Genomic DNA, 19409 nt, shown 5'->3' with positions numbered 1-19409 from the left:
CCACACTGTATTTCTAAATGGGTTTACGTGCCGGAAATTGGTTGATAAATTTGTACATTACCTAAAAGTTGACTCCTGACAACATTTTTTGCCTTTCCTAGTTGCTTTTTTGGCCCAGTTGATGGCCCCTGTCGTACCTCTTGTCTTTTAAAATGTTCCTCCTCTACACTGTTAACATTTGTGATCCTCAATGCTGCTGTCATACTAGAAGGCTTGCAGCACTCTCTCCAACCTTAAACAGCTGTTCTACACCAGAATGAACTTTTGTTTGGCAATCCTGTGCCTGTCCCTTCAATTTCCTGTTGTCCATCAATTATGTTAGGTCTTCCTCAGTCCGCTACCAGACTGTGCCTTCACTCAGGGTTTGATACCAAAAGTATCCTAGGAAGACGACTGTTGCAGAGTTTAACCAAAATGTCCTGCAAGGAAGGAGAATGCACAGCAGATCCAGCATCAGGCACCATTTTTTGGGATTAGCTGTTTTAGCGGCCTCATCCTTAAAAAAATAGAGCATCTTTTCTATCAAATCTATAAATAAATATGGCAGCATAGGCACAGGGTCCACTAAACACGTTTGGGCCTGCGGAATAAAGATTCGTCAGACTGATGATGAGGTCTTGTGTTCACTATCTCCAGCTTCAATGCTGGATATTACTGCTCTCCAGGTTCTACAAGATCGAACAGGTTTAATATAAGAACTAGTGTTGCCCTCGGGACTTGCACCCACAGGATATTTTAATGCCTCTGTTGTTTTTAGTTCCTGGAGCTTTCTGGCAATATTTTGGAGGGGGCATTTGCCTTTATGCCATGTTAGTGGTGTGACAGACAGTGGAAATTATTTACCAATATTTTTTGTAAAAACCTTTCTGGCACAAAAATGTAATCCCTTTTCTTTTCACCAAAAAGGTCCATAGGCGCAGCACAAAATTGTTTAACCCTTGGAAATTTTTGATCTTAAGGATGCTTATAGATGCCACAGGATTATTTACACCGGTGGGCTCAAAGGCAAATGAAAACATTGCTTTCAGCCAAATCCTGGATACTTATTGATACTTTGGTTGGTCCTGGTCTTAATGTGATAGGGATCCTCCAGGAAGCAGATTTATTGGATGCTCTGTTCAGAAAAGTGACTTTTCGTCCAGTAGAGTTCATACTGATTGTGCTAAAGTAACTAATTTGATATGTAGGCTGACAAGAGCAGCCTTTTCTAGGGCTATCAATGATCCATGTTAGAAATCATGATGCTGCCTTTCCAGCATCTTTTACATTTTTCAGCATCTTTTAAATGTTTGTCTAATGTGCCCAACGCCGAAGTATCTCCAGAAGTGGAATCAGTAATCTCCAATAGAGTGTAACATATATTAACCTATTTAGATTCTTGTTTGTTGAAGACAGAAGCTTCAAAATATTTTTTGTTGGGATAAAATGGCATACAGTGTATTTTAAAAGCTGAAATGTTGCACCACTCTCTGCTTCTACCAAGAAATGTACTGTTGCAACTTGTACTTTTGAAAGAGCTATTGGTGCTGCTATTTTCCATTTGCTGTTGATTGAGTGGGTTTCTGATCAGCAAAAGACCATGATCCCAATCCTAAAAGTTGTGTGTGACTATGGTGAATCTTATGCTAAGTTTGCCCTCACAGGTTATGTGATGTGGATGCCAACATACACACAGTAGTATATTGACTTTTGATTATGTAGTAATCTACCATATGTGTTAACACACTGCACACTTGCATATTCTACCAAGGTGTCAATGCGGGTGTGGAAAGGGGAAAAGACCAAACCATGAGCAAAATCTGTTCAAAAACTGAAATGACAACGACAAATTAAAGAGAGCAATGGGCATCCATTTACAAGCCTGCAAAAAAGTAAGCAAAGCACTATTCACAAAATATTCACCCAATGCCTCTTAAATGGTACTGCAGACATACCAAGCTGAAAGTTACATGCACATTACCTTAAAGTATGTCACAGACCACACTCAGTCGGGCCGGTCATTGGACCTGCAATTGAATCACACAGAAACAATAGGAGGGTAGGGATAACACTATCAGGGCAAATTAAAAGAATGAAATGAAAAGCTGATTGTACAGCTTTTTTCCACAAAGACTTATTAAGCACAGTACAAACATCTAAACACCAGAAAGTAACTAGAATTTTTAATTAAACAAATATTAATATTTGACAACATAGTAACTTGTGTGAACTCGTTTTATCTTGTAATCATTTTTGCTGATTTGCATTGCATTTAATGAAAATGCCTTGTTGTTCAATCACTGTCGTTTTGGTAAACTTTGTGTTATGCTTAGGCCCACATTGTATTTGTGCCTCTGCTGTATTTAGCCTCATCGTCGTGTTGGCATCATTTTTTCTCCAATCTCTTTTACGACTCACCTATTTCCAGCCAAAACACTTAACTAGCAAAAACATATATCTGTTACTTATTTATTTTTATCAAGAAAGTAATTACAGAGAGGGCTGAGACCAGCTCTCTTTTTATCCTCTTAAGTGCTGCGCCTATACCAGCGGCCGATGGCACCACTACCTCGGGAGTGCTGCCGTCGGCCGTTGGACGTTCCAGCTGCACCTGCGCAATGGAACGTTCAGCACTGGAGCTGGACGTTCCAAAGCAGCTAAGGTGTTATACGATGTTTGCTCCTCAGTGAAAATCTAGGTAGATGGCAACATCTTTAGAGGTGGATTTTAAGACTATTAATGCTATGGTTCTTATTTTTCCTCTCTGCTCTCCTGCCCTTCTCAAAAGACCATACTTGCTGCAGGGAATGGCAGAGGACCCTCATGCCCCCTTCCACCAGGCTGTATGCCACACCGTCAGGCTTGGGAGGCATAGTCAACCAAGGGTACAGCCTGGTCCTGGCACGTACCTCTGAGGTGGATGCTGGTGGAGATTGGCCATACAGTTTCCTTTGGTTAAGGATCGCCACCTCCATCCACCACCGCTTTCCTCAAGCTCTGTTTGAATTAGGAGGACATGCTGACCATCAATAAAGAGAATGATGTTCTGTCTGGTCACCACTTTATATCATGAGTTTTATAGGATCAAAGTTGTTCTTGAGGGTTCCCTTGTGTCCATGGGATGCAGCACTTTCAGCAAAAAAAATAGGGCAGTCAGGAGCGTGCCTAATAGTTTGTCCTACCTCAGCCACCATACTTTCATCATCAGTTCCCAGAACCCTACTCTTTCAGGTATACCATGGACATTCTGAGAACACATAAAGTGTCAGTGAGGTAACAAATGGTTTGTCTGCCTTGCAACTGCTCTACATTTTCCCGAAATAGCCAGCTCCTCATTCTTCTCAATAAGTGCTCCTTCCTCCATGTGCATCCATAGACCCAGCAATTCCCTTCCCTCAGCGCCAAGCTAAGGAGTTGGCCTTCCATCTCCAAATTGGAGGACTGCGGTGCATATTACCAACAAGTAGCGATATTTATCTCTAAATAGGCTTAGCGACGATTTTTTTATCGCTGCCTATTGCTGGATAAGTTAGCGGAGATTACATGCTATTACCAACGTTTTTCTCCATTGTGCAAAAATATCCGGCGATAGCGGCGAAATGCGTGAATATCGCTGAGAATACAGCGGTATTCACCCATTAGCGACAAAATGCTCTTAGCCATGTTATCCACCTCCCATTGGATAACATGGCTAAGAACTTGTCTGTTCAACAAAAAGAGAGGTAAGGAGAATATAGTGATGCACTCTTAATCCCCAAATATATAGTACAAAACAAGGAAAGAGTTAAAAAAAACCTCTCAGTAGTACAACCAGAACAAAGAAGGAAGATATACAACACCAGTTGAGTTTGTATAGAAGGCCCTCACTCACCAACCTGGTTGGTGACATGCTTCATCATCAGGCCCCACTGGGAGAGGCCGAATGCCTCCCCAGTGTGCTTCAACGGCAGTTTTACTGCGGAGCGGGTAGTATGGAATAGTGAATGCTAAGTGATAGTGTTGATAGTGAAATTAAAAATGTCTAATAGTATCAAAAAAATGATTTATTACTTGATTAATTGGACATATTAAAAGCAATGTGTTGGAAACCACACCAAATAGATTGTTTGGTTGTTTCCCATAGAATTGAAGGGCGGTCAACATGTTTCTGCCAATGTTGGTGTTAGTTTACCTGGCATTCGTCAGGACCTATCGTGGACTACGTCCAATTAATCAAATAATAAATAATTTTTTTGATACTATTAGACATTTTTAATTTCACTATCAACACTATCACTGGCGTTGAAGCACACTGGGAAGGCATTCGGCATCTCCCAGTGGGGCCTGATGATGAAGCATGTCACCAACCAGGTTGGTGAGTGAGGGCCTTCTATACAAACTCAACTGGTGTTGTATATCTTCCTTCTTTGTTCTGGTTGTACTACTGAGAGTTTTTTTACACTCTTTCCTTGTTTGTACTAAGAATTGGTCAGGGCAGGTGTTAGTATTTGGAGATATTCGCGCTTAGCGCAAATATTTTCAACGCTATACCTGCCTTGCTAATAGGCGATAGCGACGTGCGACTGCTTTTAGTCGCTAACTGGTTGGGTACGCCCACTTTGCATGCCATTAGCGATAAACATCACTGACATGCAAAGAGGGCCCCAAACCGATCGCTATCGCCTGAAAGCTGTCGCTAACATCAGTTAAGGACAGCTTGCTAATAGGACGATAGAATTCTCACCACTTAGCGGCCGAAAACGGCTACTAAATCGGCGATAATTGCCTATCGCCCCCCTTGGTAATATGCCCTGCATTCTCCCCTCCCATACGGCACATTCTTGTGCTCTGATCAGCTTCTTAGTCTTTTCAAAGAAGTCCACAGAATTGAAAAGTGCTCCTGATTTGATAACTTTTTATCATTACTGCCCATATTTACAGGCACCCTCCTCTCTCAGGCATCAACAAAACTCAATTCTTAGCCCATTGTTAGTCGATGGCTTCCGATCACTCCTATTCTCTCACTGCCGCTCACTTTTTGTGCCAAGTGCATCTGGCAGCTTTTCTAGTAAATTTTTTTCATCTTCAGTTACTTTGATCTACATACAATTCCTTTCAGTAGTTTATTTTTCTCTTTAATTTCCTTGAATGTCAGAGTCAGTAAACCTCATTGGTGGCAAGTGGTAATTTGTCGCCATTACCAAGCATTGTTTATACACTCTGGGAGCTTTTCTGCACTAAGCCATTCCTCTAGGAACAGTGTGGGTGTCTGAAGTTTTTTATACAAAGTATTGCGGATTTTTCTGTAAACCTTCTTCTATATTAATGTGCTGTAGATAATGAAGACCTCTCTCCATGTATTGTTTTTTCTCTACTAGAGGCGAATGCTCTGCTGACCCGAGTAAATAATTTGCAGTAGAAGGAAAGAAAAAGACAGGGCCTTGCCATGAGTGAATGACTCACAGAGCATTTCTTTTCTTTAAAATTCTACACACATGGGTGCACTGACCTCTCCCTAATTTAGGGGCCACGGCTGGGAGTGGAAAATCCTCACCGTGTTGTTTCTTATGTTAAGCTAGGTCATTGCCATGTGATGCTTCTTTCGGTAGCATGCAGATTCGTTGTGCTAATAGATGTGTTCCCACTTAGAGCGGAAATATCTCTGAGAAATAAATGCTCGTTTTCGCGAGACAGTTTGCAAGCTTAAGCCTGGCACTATCTCTGAATAGTAGGAGAAAGCGTAAAAGGACAACGCGGAAGGAAGAACTGCAATGCAGACCGGAAATGAACGAACTCGTCAAGACGCCCCAAAACAGTCATTTCACAAGGGAACATTATGTTTGAAACATACCTCAGGGGCTTATTTTTATAGGGAATTGACATTAGCGATGCAGTGCACGCAACGCAATTCGTTTCATTTATTTTTATGTTTACTTACCTGTATTTGGCCATAATCCGTAGTTTACTACCCCCGGCCTGCCCCTCCCCCCACCTCTCCACCGCCCCACTTCACCGCCCAGCAGCACTCCCACCACCGACCACTACTGGGAATTGGCGTAGGGCAGCCCTTGTTGCACAGCCCTGCACCAATGTGAAAGGGCAGGAATGCACCGTATATATGCAATTCCTGTCTTTTCCACCAGCGTAGGCCCACAATGAGCTGCCTAGAGCCAACCCAGGCGCCCTTGCAGCTGCATTGCATGCAGGATTGTTTTTTGCAGGAAGTGTAACCGCCCTGCACAAAAATGATCCCAGAATATTTCTGGGGAGATGTAAGTTATCTTTCCCAGTTTTACATTATTAGGTCGATCTGGGACAACATCAAAACCTATGAGTGTTTCATGGTAAAACCCACTGCAAAGCCCATGGAATGCCTCCGTGGTGCAGAGTAAGGCAGCGCAATGACTCATGCTGCTTTGTCTTACTCCATTTCTATAAGCCCATTCAAAGCCATGCAAAGTGGCTTTGCGTGGCCTCATAGATATGGTTGAGAAGTTTGCACAGCCAGAGTGTCAAAAAAAGTGACACCCCGGTGACGCAAGTCTCTCATAAATAAGCCCTAATAAGAATGATTTCTACTGTTGAATGCAGGTGGACAGCACCAGCACCCATTACTGCAGAGGGGCTGTATTTTTCACCATCCGACTTTGACCATGTTCAAGACAGAACAGGGGAAATGAAGGAGGAAGAAAAAATAGCAAAACAAATGGCAGAGAGGAAACGTTTGGGTGAAAAAGAACCTACAGGACTGAGATAAAGAAACAGGACCTGTATGGTGATGGAAAATGGTGGCATGAGGAGGAATCAGTACTACGCAGCCTTGCTATTTGCCATCCCATGTATTCCCCACCAAATGTTTGGCCCCCAGGCAGCTTATCTTATTTCTTTTGTTTGTTTACAAAGCAAGCAATGCACACCTTCCTTAAGCACATACTTATGAAGGTGACTTTGTCCAGCTACTCAGCAGTGATCAAAGAGTTTGCTTTAGGACTCAGACAATTAAATACATAACGCCACCCATCTGACTGACTTAGGAGGGGACACGAGCAGAATACACCTCACCTTCAATTACTGGGTCACCATGTGTGCATGAGATATGCCACAAGGGGAGAGCAGAGCTGCATTGGGGCCCGACTGGAATGCTGGCCGGAAAATGCCTCTATTACTTTTCGCTACTTTTGTCTATATCACTCACAGCTGTAAACAACGAGACTCCATTCTGCTCTATCCAATTCGTAACTTGCACTATTGTTGATCCTAACATCACATGCCTGTGCTTCCTCCTAATTCAAATGTTGTGGTATGAATACTCTCGCCATATCAGACAGGCTCTGTATGTAGTGTATGAAGTTGGACATTTAAATGTATTTGTGCTCCTGCGGCGCACACAATTAGGTGAGAGTTTTTGGGGGTGGCAAGCGCAGGAATCTGCAGCATCCCTGCTCTTACCTGCTTCTGTTGCGGGGCGGCAAACACAGGAATCACTAGCCCCCCTTGCTCTTACCTGCAGCTGTCACAGGGCGGCAAACGCAGGGACTGCCACGGGCGGCAAAAGGTCTAGTTACTCCACTGGTCTGTAAACTTTAAAAAATCACTATGACTTTATCGACTAGTGCCATGGGTATTAACATGCAATGAGCACCTGATAATACAGGCTGTGTACGATGTGAGAACTCACCAAAATGACAAATGTTACAGGATTCTTTCAGAGATAACACAGAATAAACATTGTGGTGCAAATTTATCATTGAGTAGCATCGCCCTTGCACAACGCACGGGGACGCAAGAGTGACGCAACACTAAAGTTAGATTTATCAAGTCACGCAAGTCCACCTTGCAGGGCCCTGAGTGGCTTGATACATCTAGTATTAGCAAGAGGTTTTATTTAGGCCCCATAGAATTCTCCCCTGCCCAGGAGGGGTGCATATGGCCAAAAGCCTTTGTTATCTCATGAGATCCTGGTTAAATCCTGCAATAATTTGTTTTGTACATTTCAAAGTAAAGGAAATAATGCAACTCCTCCCAAATTCCTGTCAAAGTTCTCTGTATGGGAAAAACTATTTCACTTATCTTGCAATATTTAGACATAATAAGACATATTACATTATGTGCTGCACAGTCGCAGACAGTTGGACATTATTTTCAATAGTATATCTGGAAGATATTTTCAGTGCATAAGCTTAGTTTGAACAAGGATTTGCAATGCAATAGATCTCGCCTTTGGGACCTTATACGTTTTTAGCTATAAGGCACATTAACCTGTGTAAAGCGATTCTGGTATTTTACTAACCTCTGCTGGTCGTTTTCAAGCAAGACAGTTAAATAGAGGCAGTTTGTAGAAAAAAGTAATCTCTAAGCAAAAGCGGAATCCAACAATTCCTGGGGAAATGCTGCAAAGCCGACACAAACAGATCTTCCAGACAGCGCAAGCTCTGTCTAGGCTCGACCTAAAAATATATCGGTCATCATTCTGAAAGCATAATTACTTTTGGAGGACATCAGTAGTGGTAGCAACCAGCTAACAATTTTACACCTACATTGGAAGAACATATTTACATGAGTACATTGTGTGCTCTTAGTGAAAAATGTATCTGACTAATTATTCATTGAGATGATGCACATTTTAGATCTGTTGTGCAAATTATACCATACATCTTCTTGAGACACTACCCCGGGGTGCGTGACTCCCAATTTGCTTGTATACATAATACACTTTACATGCGATGGCAAGAAATCATGAGATCTAAAGGAGTATTTTTCCCAATTCGAATTACGTGGTATAAATGAGGTGACATTGTTAGGATTGTGATATACCAATGCGGGGTCTAAAAGTGTTTTTGAGTGCTGTTACCCATCACAGGTTGAATCCCTCCTGTCAAAACGCCAGTCATGTGGATAGGGCATCCTGTCTATGCACCATTTTTAAAGGACAGGGGGAGCTCTTTGGTTTTGCGAGTATGCTGGTACTGAATTTGGCTCGCACACGGACTCCATCTTGTAATGTGATGTGGTTCCAAGTCGGAGAAAGGGCCAATATTTTGAAATTAAGATTTAGAAGAATTAATTGGAAGATAGGCATGTTTCCATTGGCATACAACTGCTTGAACAACCAATGCTGGTCTTTTCTGCTTAGAGCATGTTACTCCTGAAAATGTGGGAAGGGGGAATTTCACCATTGGACTATGTTCCTTGTGCTGGGATACCGAGCATCATTAAAATATAAAAATCTATACTAATATACCCATTGCATGAAATGGAAAACTTAAGACCATTTTGATTTATGCTGTTACTAGCCCACATGGGCAGAGTCAAGTCTCACTTGATACAAATTCATCTCCCATAACTGTGTCATGCCAGATCTTGTCACATGTTATAGTAACACCATTGATTTCGAGTATTTCGGACTTGGTCTAAGGAGTTATTAAACAGAAAATGACTTACTTTATAAAAGGTATAAATGTACTTCTAGTAGTTGGGGGCAGTGTAAATTATCGGTAATGTCCTTTCCTATATATGGTGGTAAAAATCCTTCTGAAGAGTTGCCATATAAATATTATAATATATATAACATCCATGTATCAGTTGGCAGAATCTAATTGATCATCTAAAGGGGACCAGCAGGATATTGTAATGTATATCCGAACTAAATAGTAGTATACACTCCTTACATATTTGGTTGTACTGCATATTTGGGGGCTCAGCTAATGCAAAGATATAATGTACAGTTGACACAAAAAAACATTGTGCCTTGAAAAAGCTCAAGGAGATACAGCCACACAGGGGGCGACACAAGTGTCAGCTGTTTATGATATACCAACAATGTAAAATACATAATGGAATGGGACTTTCCTGAAAAGCTATGTGATGTGAAGCATACATTGAACTATATGATCACCAAAGATAAATGAAAGACAACAACTAATTTGTGTTCTTTTAACTCAATGTGAAGCCTTCACTATGTGCAGTAGTGAAGATAGATTGTTCTTCTGGGAAAACAGACAACTTCCCTACACTTATTAGGGGTCCTGAGAGGAAGAAAGTTGATTCCCATGTATCCAAGGAAATTGTGGGAACATATTTAGGCTGTTCATCTCAGTCACCAATCATATTAAATGTACGCATTGAGCATTAATGGCATCATTATGATGTCAGGCGTACGCCATGGCAATTACAATTCGACAGCACATGGTGTGGTTGCATACCCCCATTTCTCTATCGGAGCTTGTGCTGTGGCCATAAACCGACCATTGCACAGGTTCCCATAGAGAAATAGGAGCCTGTGTAAATCCCTGCACCATGTGGCAGGCACCTACTGGGGCCTGCCACACGGGCAGGGATTTACAGGGCGGCACAGCCACCAACTGGATGTCCAGATGGAAGATAGCCCTGCTAGGGGCCCCAAATGCACTTTTCGACAGCAAATCCACGTGGGAAAGGACAACATGGATTTGCTCTTGGAAAGTGCCATCCTAATCTCAAAGACAGAAACACCTTCCTCACAGGATTATGAGGCCCTTACGACTGGCCGACGGGCTACTCTAGTCAGAAGTCAGCCGGATTGACCTGCTGGTTTGAATTCTGACTGCCGTAATTGTAATACAACGGTCCGAAGTCCAACCAGGGATGTCGGTGGGCACTGGCCGGAGGCTTTCCGACCAACATCCTAATTAGCCCTTTAATGTTTTCAAGAGTTTGATTAATTTTATTGCATAATTCCGTACATGGGTTTTTGTCACAGTTACTTGATGAAGTATTGGATGACATAAAAAGTTCAGTCCGCTCTGGTAATAATTGGATTCTTTTTTTTTTTTTTGCCTCTAACTGGTCATGAACACTCAGAAAATCAGAGCACAAATAAGTAAATCGACAGGAGTCCTTCTTGAGGGTGTGAGTTAACTTTTATCTCTTCCTTCTCTAAAATTCCTTACTTTAATCAACTAATACTCTTTCTGTGAGACTGCTACAGCAACTTTTGTATATATATTTTTATCATTACAATGTGTAACTACAGATTTCTCCCTTTCTCCTTCCATCCACGGGACAATTCTTATTAGGGGTGAGATTAAGTAATGAGTCTGATTTAGAAACACAACTCATTTGAGTGGCATTGTGTGGGGTGAGGTTTATGTAGTGATTCATGTACCACATGTGTTTGCAGTGATGGGCATGCATATCTATAGATCACACATTGTTGCACGAATCAAAATACACAAAACATTTATGACCAACTGATCATACTGATCAGTTATGCTCGTGTATATCTCTTTTCTTATGATACATATCCTCACTGGTTACTAAATGTAAAGGACCGGACTCCTAACATTAGTATAAGGACTATGTGCATGAGCGTGTGGTGTACATGAATGAATGTGAAATTCTTAACTAATAAAAGCTTTGGGGTCATTTTTAGTGCATGTGATCAATTTTGTTTAATCCCAATACCACCATAAGAAGGCATTCACACCTCCACATAAAGTATTGGCCGTTCCTCAAAAAACGTGGTACGTATGTGAAGCAGGCCAAATATGAAGCTTGTCTCCTGTGTTGGTGAGTGAGGGAGTTCCTCCATTTGTTTGAGAAACCATATTTTATCAATGAGATTATCTAGACACACTATCAAAATACAGTTTAGTACTCCCATCTCCAAATAATGTTCAGATTATCTTTAGATTCTCCTTCTTTTATCCACACCAAATCACAACAGTCCTCAAACAGTGACTAAAATTATATTGAGGTTTTAACACAAAAAACGTTAACAATGACAATAGAAACTCAATGATTTCTCTCTAGATTAGATAATTTTCCGTCAGTACAAGTGCTACATGTCCATAATTCTAGAACATTGTAGATTATAGAAAAATCGATGGGGTCAGCAGCAAATGGTTTAAATCATTTTTCGCCTCCCACTCCTGAGAGAATAATAACAGAGTGCTGGTGTACATTAAAGAACTTTTGTTTCTTCTTGTTAGCTCCCAGACAATTTGGCGCCACTCCAACCAACGCCAGGACCACAAAGGTAGGTACAGCGGTGCAAAGCAAGAAGCTGCAGCTGAGATCATGGTTACCTAGTCCAAGCAGGTCTAGACCTGGATCAACTTTAATGTAATATGGGGTAATTTCCTGAAATTATAACATTTTGCATAATTCCACACCACTCGCAGTAAAGAATTTACAACAACTGTGCCATTTACTGTAGAAACATACAACGGATGCACAGAAACAGAACAGCACCTATTGTTTGGCACTTTTGTTTTTTGCCCTGTTTTTAGCAGGAAATGTATTTTTGTGTCAAAAATTGATGCAACAATGTTTTTGTGCTAAAATATAGTGCTAAATAATACATTCACATTTTGCAAAATTATGTTTTATTTTGGATACCTACTGAAATCTTCCTGTAATTTTGCAAAAGCAAACTTTGCACACCCCTAATTATGAATACCAAAAAGTCACATTATTTTAGTCAAACTATACTAATCAGTGAATACACTATCAAAGGATGAATCATGTATAAATCTCCTTCCTATTGAACAGCAAAAAATGCTCAGCAACTTTCCAGACAAATTGTGAAAAGTATGCAAAGAGATACGAACAATCCAAAACACCAAAATCTGAACGTGGTTGAAGTTTATAATAAAGGCTTTCTTTACAAAAACTGAAAATACACCTCTCTTAATTTTGAGTTTTAAAGTGCTTAACTTAGTCTCGCTTTTCCAGCTGTGATCCAAATACGATTGACAAAACTATCATTGAAAAACTCATGTCAGTTATTAAACAAAATCCTGCTACTTGAGCAACCTTTCTGCTGTCAACATTTAAATTATATTCTGAAGAGTCAAATTCCTGCCTTATTGGGAGTAACATAATTGTCCCAATTCAGAATAATCATTGACAATGCCTGTCAGTCTTGCTCATCTTTACGTTCAAGCGAGACTGATTGACATTGCCAATGCTTCTTTATTGTAATCTTCAATGTCTGTCAGGATCGATGTTGTATCTTCCACAATTCTGCTGCAGTTTTTCTAGTGACCATTAGGTTGCACTAAACGGAAGCAAAATGGTAAAGTTAAAACATGTCTCTGTTGGCATGGCTGTGTTTGGAGCAGGATGAATAACAAATCTACCGGCGGTGAACTAAACTCCTGCGGGGTGTCAAACTCAACAAGAGAGCGAGACAGCTCCTATTAACATGGAAGCCATCCATTCTTGAGGAAGGAGTGGATCTGTATAGTACTGTATATAATGCTGGCTCCCAACAGACTGCTGGAGCTGTCTGTAGCGAGACCACTAAAAGGCCAAACTAATAATCCAAAAATGTACACAATGATTTCCTTGCAAAACATGACAGACAGTCTTTGCAGAAATTTTTTTGTCACATCTTCAAAAGTGGGCCTTGAAGAATCAAATAATTTCTTTAACTCATACAGGATTTTTGAAATTTCTGGCAACAGTATATAACTGCGTAACAATTGCTGGAATGGAAAATGGTCTCTAGGCAGGGTGGTCTACTGTTTTCAATCCTATTTACACTTATCATGGAACCTTTTGTGTGCTGGATTAGTAGAGATCCCTTAGATCAAGGTGCTAGGTGAGACTCGGACTGGGATGTAGCTGTCCTGGGGTCTACTGTAGGTAGACTTTTATAATTTCTTTTTGCTGGGGGTGCTCTGAGTTTGGGATACATTTTTTAAAATAGGTTTGGTTTTCCCCTCAAAACTTTGTATTATACTCCTGGGTTCAACTAACCATTACAAAAAAAATCAGCCTGGTTTCAAGTATCTGAGGATATATTTTTGAAGATGTAGGGTCATCACCCTAGAAAAGAATATTCATTCTGCTTTGGTGCGGCTTATTGGTGAACTCCCTCCCGCTTTCTCATGAGATTGACACTGCTTTGTAAGATGATTGTCTGCCCCAGATTTTTATGTATGTTTAATTTGTTTATAAAAACACACCAACACTGACCTCAAAGGATTTCTTCACTAATTTAAAAACTGTGCTTCACATGTTGTTATGGGAAGGGGGTTCACTGATGATTGTGGTAACAATAGTGAAAAAAGGGTCTATGAAAGGGGTATCACATTCCCAGATCTGCTAAAACAATGATGGGCATCCCAGTTGACTTCCTATCTCAGCAGAAAACTTCACTGAGGGTAGACCAGGATTGTAATACAGTGGGCAGGATTATCGCCACGTTTTGATGGAGTATCCTGACAGCAAAACCCTAAATAGGACCCTAAATCTTCTGTGCTCGCAGTCATTCCATCTTTGCCTCCGCCTAGTATTTCTTCATTGTTTCTTCTGCATCCCTCAGCCTCCTACTCTTTTTTCACCTCTTCATTCTTTACTTATGCTCTTGAACAGAAATTTCTAACTGTATTCGCACGTTGTTCTGTTACATCTAACATTATGTTCACTGTTTGAAAGTGTTAATTAGTTTGCAATTTATTGTAGTGTGTTTGATTATATATTTTTATAAGAAGAATTGAGTGGGACAATTAATTATGAAATTGTTAAAATATGTACTTTTAGTTGACATTTATGTAAAAAAATACTAGATTTCCAATTTTCATTAGTAGTCCTATATTGGATTTATAGTGGATTGGGGTTGGGAGATTTTTTTTAAAGTGTACATTATAGAGTGCAATTTATGTTAATTGTTTTAATAATATGCAAATTTATATTGTAAAATGTATTTTGGTACATTAAATATATCCATGAATTATAATCTATACATAATTGAAATAAATGTTAATGGATTTAAAGGTAACAACTATTTTATTTAAATATTAAAACATATTTAAATACAAAAATTAAAAGTATATAAACATTTAATTTAATAACGTAGCGTGCCATTTTTTCAATTAAAGTGTTACTTTTTTAATTTTTGTGATGAAAAGTTCTAATAAAAATATATTTTATGTTTTAGAATTTTTATTTGAATATAAAACTATATTTGTTATTTTTTCTATTTGAAAATTGGTTTGATATATTTGATAAGTTTATGGTTTTCATTTTTAATGATGATTTTTTTTAAATAATTTAAAATATAGGAATGGCAATAAATATGTTTTCAAATACATTCATTATTAATAGGGATAACAATATTATTTCATATGTTAATGGTTAAATCCAAATATATAGGTTTGTAGTTTTGGGTAGTGTGTTTTTAAATTAAATTTGAATCTATAGAATAGATAATAAACTGTGTGGTATTATTGTGTGTATACATTATTTAGTTTGTATTACCGTGTATAAAATGTTTTAGATTGCAGTGGGACTTGTAAACTGCTTTCTACATTGATTTCCTTGTTTTTGGGTTTCTTTTTTTAAAAAATATCCGAGTTTTTTTGGGTTTCTAAATACTTTAGATTACTTTGAGGGACCAATACTGGATTCTGTTTAACTTTTGCATTTTTGTAGGCTTTTTGAACAATATTTGTTCCATTTGTAATAGATCATTATTTTTGACTGCGTTGATGTAGGAGAAGATCTGTATCTACAAAACAGTTAGTCTTATTTATTTCTTTTTTTTTGGGTGGGAAATGTTATATTTAATTGTTTCTGTAAATATTATGTGATTATTATTTGTTCTTTTAGCTTTTTAGTTTGTGAGGTTTACATTTTTTCTTTAAATAATTTATGTATTACTAATTATCTCAGTCTTAATTATCATTGAAGTTTAATTTTTAGACTGATGTAATGAAGTATTATATTATTTATTTAAAAATGATTTGTCATGTAGGTTTAGATTTTGGGACGGTTGTTCAGACTTTGCTAGGATACTAGGTATATTATAATGTGCTTTCAGCTATTAATTCTAGGTGACCTATTCCTTTGTTGTTTATGAAGAATTTGACTTTAAATTGTATCATGTTGTACATTCTTTTGGTTTGTTTGCAAGGTTTAGGTACAATTTGTCTAACAGATTGCTCCATTCATAGTTGTTTGTCGCTTTGCTCTTTTTGTAATGCTTCTATAAATTTATAGAGTGCAGTGAAGAAGGGATTATGCAGGCCTTCCTTCGACAGGGGCCGGCATGCTTGGGACCATATGCACTTTCGGTCCATCGAACAGGATATGCTTAAGGACATATGGAGAGAAGGGGAATGCCTGCTAGCGGGAACCTCGATCCAGGGGTAGTCTTCCTCACTGTTTAGGATGCACAAGATACTTTAAATATAAGGTGCCACCAATTCCTTCATTTTGCAAAATAAGAGAACATGGCCAAGAAGATATGGTGCACCTACCTGGCGGCCCCACCACTTTCACATATGTTAAGTGGCCTGATTAAACGGGGGAAGGCAGGCACCTCATTACGCTCATTTACTGGGCTCTCAGGGGTGATATAATCAAAGTCCTCTATCGGAGAAGAGCGGCTTGTGAGTCAAACTTGGGGACTCAGAGTGAGATCTTCACTGTGATCTGGATAAAGGTGGTCTCCTGTAACAGCAGGTTTAAGTAATTGCACATTCATTTTCTACTTCGTATCTAAATGACCCCTCTCGAGCTTCATAAAATTCACCCCAATAAGGTAGTGAAATGTGTGCACTGTGGGGAAGAGAAAACCACATTTCAGTACCTGGATTGGCAATGTGCAGAGGTTCATAGTTTATGGGCTGAGGTGGTCTTCAGGGTCTGGGGATCCATGGATATTGCTGTACCCTGTGCACCTGGGGCATGTCTGCTGGATATGATAAAGAGGCACAGGAGACGCAAGACATCCAACACATTTCTACAACTAGCACTGCACTAGCTAAGCATAGAATTGCTATAGGTTGGATGGGATCCTGGACTCTAAGTGTAGACCTGTGGGTTCATTCGAGATGTGCTAAAATGGAGGATCGCAGAGGCACTGGCGTAACCAAACTTTAGGAGTCCTACCTGCAAGGCACATGGAGGGGCCCCCTCTGGCCTCAATCAGGAGCACTGCAGTCAGAGTGCTGTGCTGAGGGGGCCCCCTGGAGCTTGGGGGTCCCCCACACCACAGGGGCTGCGGGGGCCTGTGTTACGCCCCAGCATGGAGGAACAGCACTTACTCCTTTCCCGCACGGACGAGGCGGCACTCGGGGAAGTGGCAGCCTGGAGGCTCCTTGTAGATGAGTTTAATGAATATGGGGCCTCGATCTCTGACTCTGACCAGAGTGAACAGAATGCATGTACATCTGCAGAAAAACACTGTTGTCAGGTGTTGAAGTCACCAAGCATGGATTTTCTAAATTATCAAGTTGGGTCAGCTTATGGACTTTGTGTATGTACTACTTTCTATCGTGCACTGATTTTCATTTCCAGGAATGCTAAATGTAAAGCATGATGACTGCACGTGATGATATGCACTGTATGTTATGGTTATTGTTTGAAAAAATGCAAAAAATAAAAATTAAAAAAAAACAACTTCATAGAGTGCAGATTGGATTCTGCCTAGGGTGGATGAGAAGGCGTTGTGCCATCCTTACACTTCATTGTTCGTTTAGGCTTCCTGTCGCAAAGTGTTATCAGAGACATTCCACTATGGTATTTAGAATTCAGATTGGTGTCTGTGTCCAGAGCCATTCAGTCTGCCAACCCTGGTGTCTTTGAAATAATTCATTAGGGGCTTAGTTTGTCTTTGTTTTGTTGGTAGAAATAATTTCTATTGGTAAATGGTAGTGGTTTTCTACCTCTGGGACAGGGCCATAGTCTATAATTGTTTTGATTTCAAAGGCAAATTGGCTATTTGTAGAATATTCTACACTTAGGGCTGATTACGATAGCAGTCGGATGAGAGTCCTACTGTCATTGTTTCGGGATCCGGACCCCCGACAAGTAGGCAGCAGTCCCAACTGCTGTGTAGGCGGTCGGAAATATGCCTTTTTGAATTGAGGCTTGTGCTGTAGCCCTTTTCTGAGGGCTCAATGCAAAAAGGCATGTTTAGAAACATCCCTGCCCCGTGTGCCAGGCACTATGTAGTGCAGCGGCCCAGGGGGGACAGGGCCCTCCTAGGGGCCCCTACATTAGATTTCTGTTAGCCTTTTCAAGGTTGTTGGATTGCCATGAAAAGGCAGAGGGAAAGGGACATCTTTATCTCGACTACTGTGCCTGCACAAGCACCAGTGCCATTGAGGGATTACCTGTCCAACCGCCGCCTCCACGGGATCTCCAATACAGTCAGAGGAGGCAGCCTTTCCTCCCGCCCTCAGCGCTCCGACTGCCTTCATCGTAATCCAGCGGTCAGACCACTGCCCTGGATGTCGGGTGGACTCTCACAAAAGGCATGTAGGTGACGTCCCTACAACATCGTAATCAAGCCCATAGTGCAAATTATTAGAGGTCTTCATATACTTTGATTATAATAATAGTAACAGTAATAATAGTAACAGCCATGTATGGCTGTGTGGGGGTAAAGTTTTGAAATGGTTTGAATCATGGCCTGCTCAAAGTCTTTGATTACATTTGTGGGTAGTAGTAATTTGTTTTATGTTTAATGTGGCTTAAAAGATCGCAACAAGTGCTGGTTTGTTTATTCGGTAGTAGGGCATACATCAAAGGGATATTTGTGTTTTGATATTCACCATATATGGTGTACATCTGAGTGATTGATTTGGGACATATTTTGAAGGTCCCATTCATCATTCAGGTTTGACAATGGCTTAGTTTTAGGAAGTTGTTTACTGTAGAGAACATTAAAATTTGTTTTGCACGCTTTAGGTTGTCGTATGAAAAAAAAAAATCCTCATTACGGGCCTTATTACGATGACGGTAGGACAAGCGTCTGACTGCCACTTCAGCAGGATTGGAACCGCTCGACAAGTAGTCGGATGTCCCACCCACCATAATATGATACCACCGCCGTATAGGAGGTCAGAAACATGCCTTTTCTATTGTGGCTTGTGCTGCAGCCCGAGAAGGTCCACGGCACAAGCTGCAGTAGGAAAGCTGACGTTTTTAATCATCCATGCACCATGTGGCAGGCATGTATATTTGGAGGGAATCACATGTGCTCCCTTGGCAACATAGCCTGGCCCATGGGGGGCAGGGGCCATGCAAGTTGCCCCCAATGTCCCTTTCTGACAGCCTTTCCATGGTGTTGTGACTGCCATGAAAATACTGTAGAAAATTAGCAACGTAATCCCTACAGCAGTGTCTGAACAGGCACCACCTTTATTGTAGTGATTACTGTCCATCTGCTGCCCTAACAGGCTCGTGGGGCCTGTAGGAGGTGTCAGTCTTTCCCCCAACCCTCTGTGCTCCGACCGCCGGTATTGTAATCTGCCGAGCAGAATGCTGCCCTAGATGTCGGGCCGACCGCCACTGATGACCTGTCAGTGGCAGTCCATCTGACATCGTAATTAGAGCCTTTGTCTCATTATTAAATGTTCAGGTATTTCTATGTCTTGGTATCCTCTAGGGGCACGAGAAGTACTGCTGGTGGCATTTTTAGTTTGTGCAAATAAATATTTTAATTGGGTGGTAGT

Source organism: Lissotriton vulgaris, chromosome 7 (genome assembly GCF_964263255.1).
Source record: "Lissotriton vulgaris chromosome 7, aLisVul1.2, whole genome shotgun sequence".
NCBI classification, from domain to species: Eukaryota; Metazoa; Chordata; class Amphibia; order Caudata; family Salamandridae; genus Lissotriton; species Lissotriton vulgaris.
The sequence above is the reverse complement of the archived record's forward strand: the minus strand, read 5'-3'. Positions refer to the sequence as shown.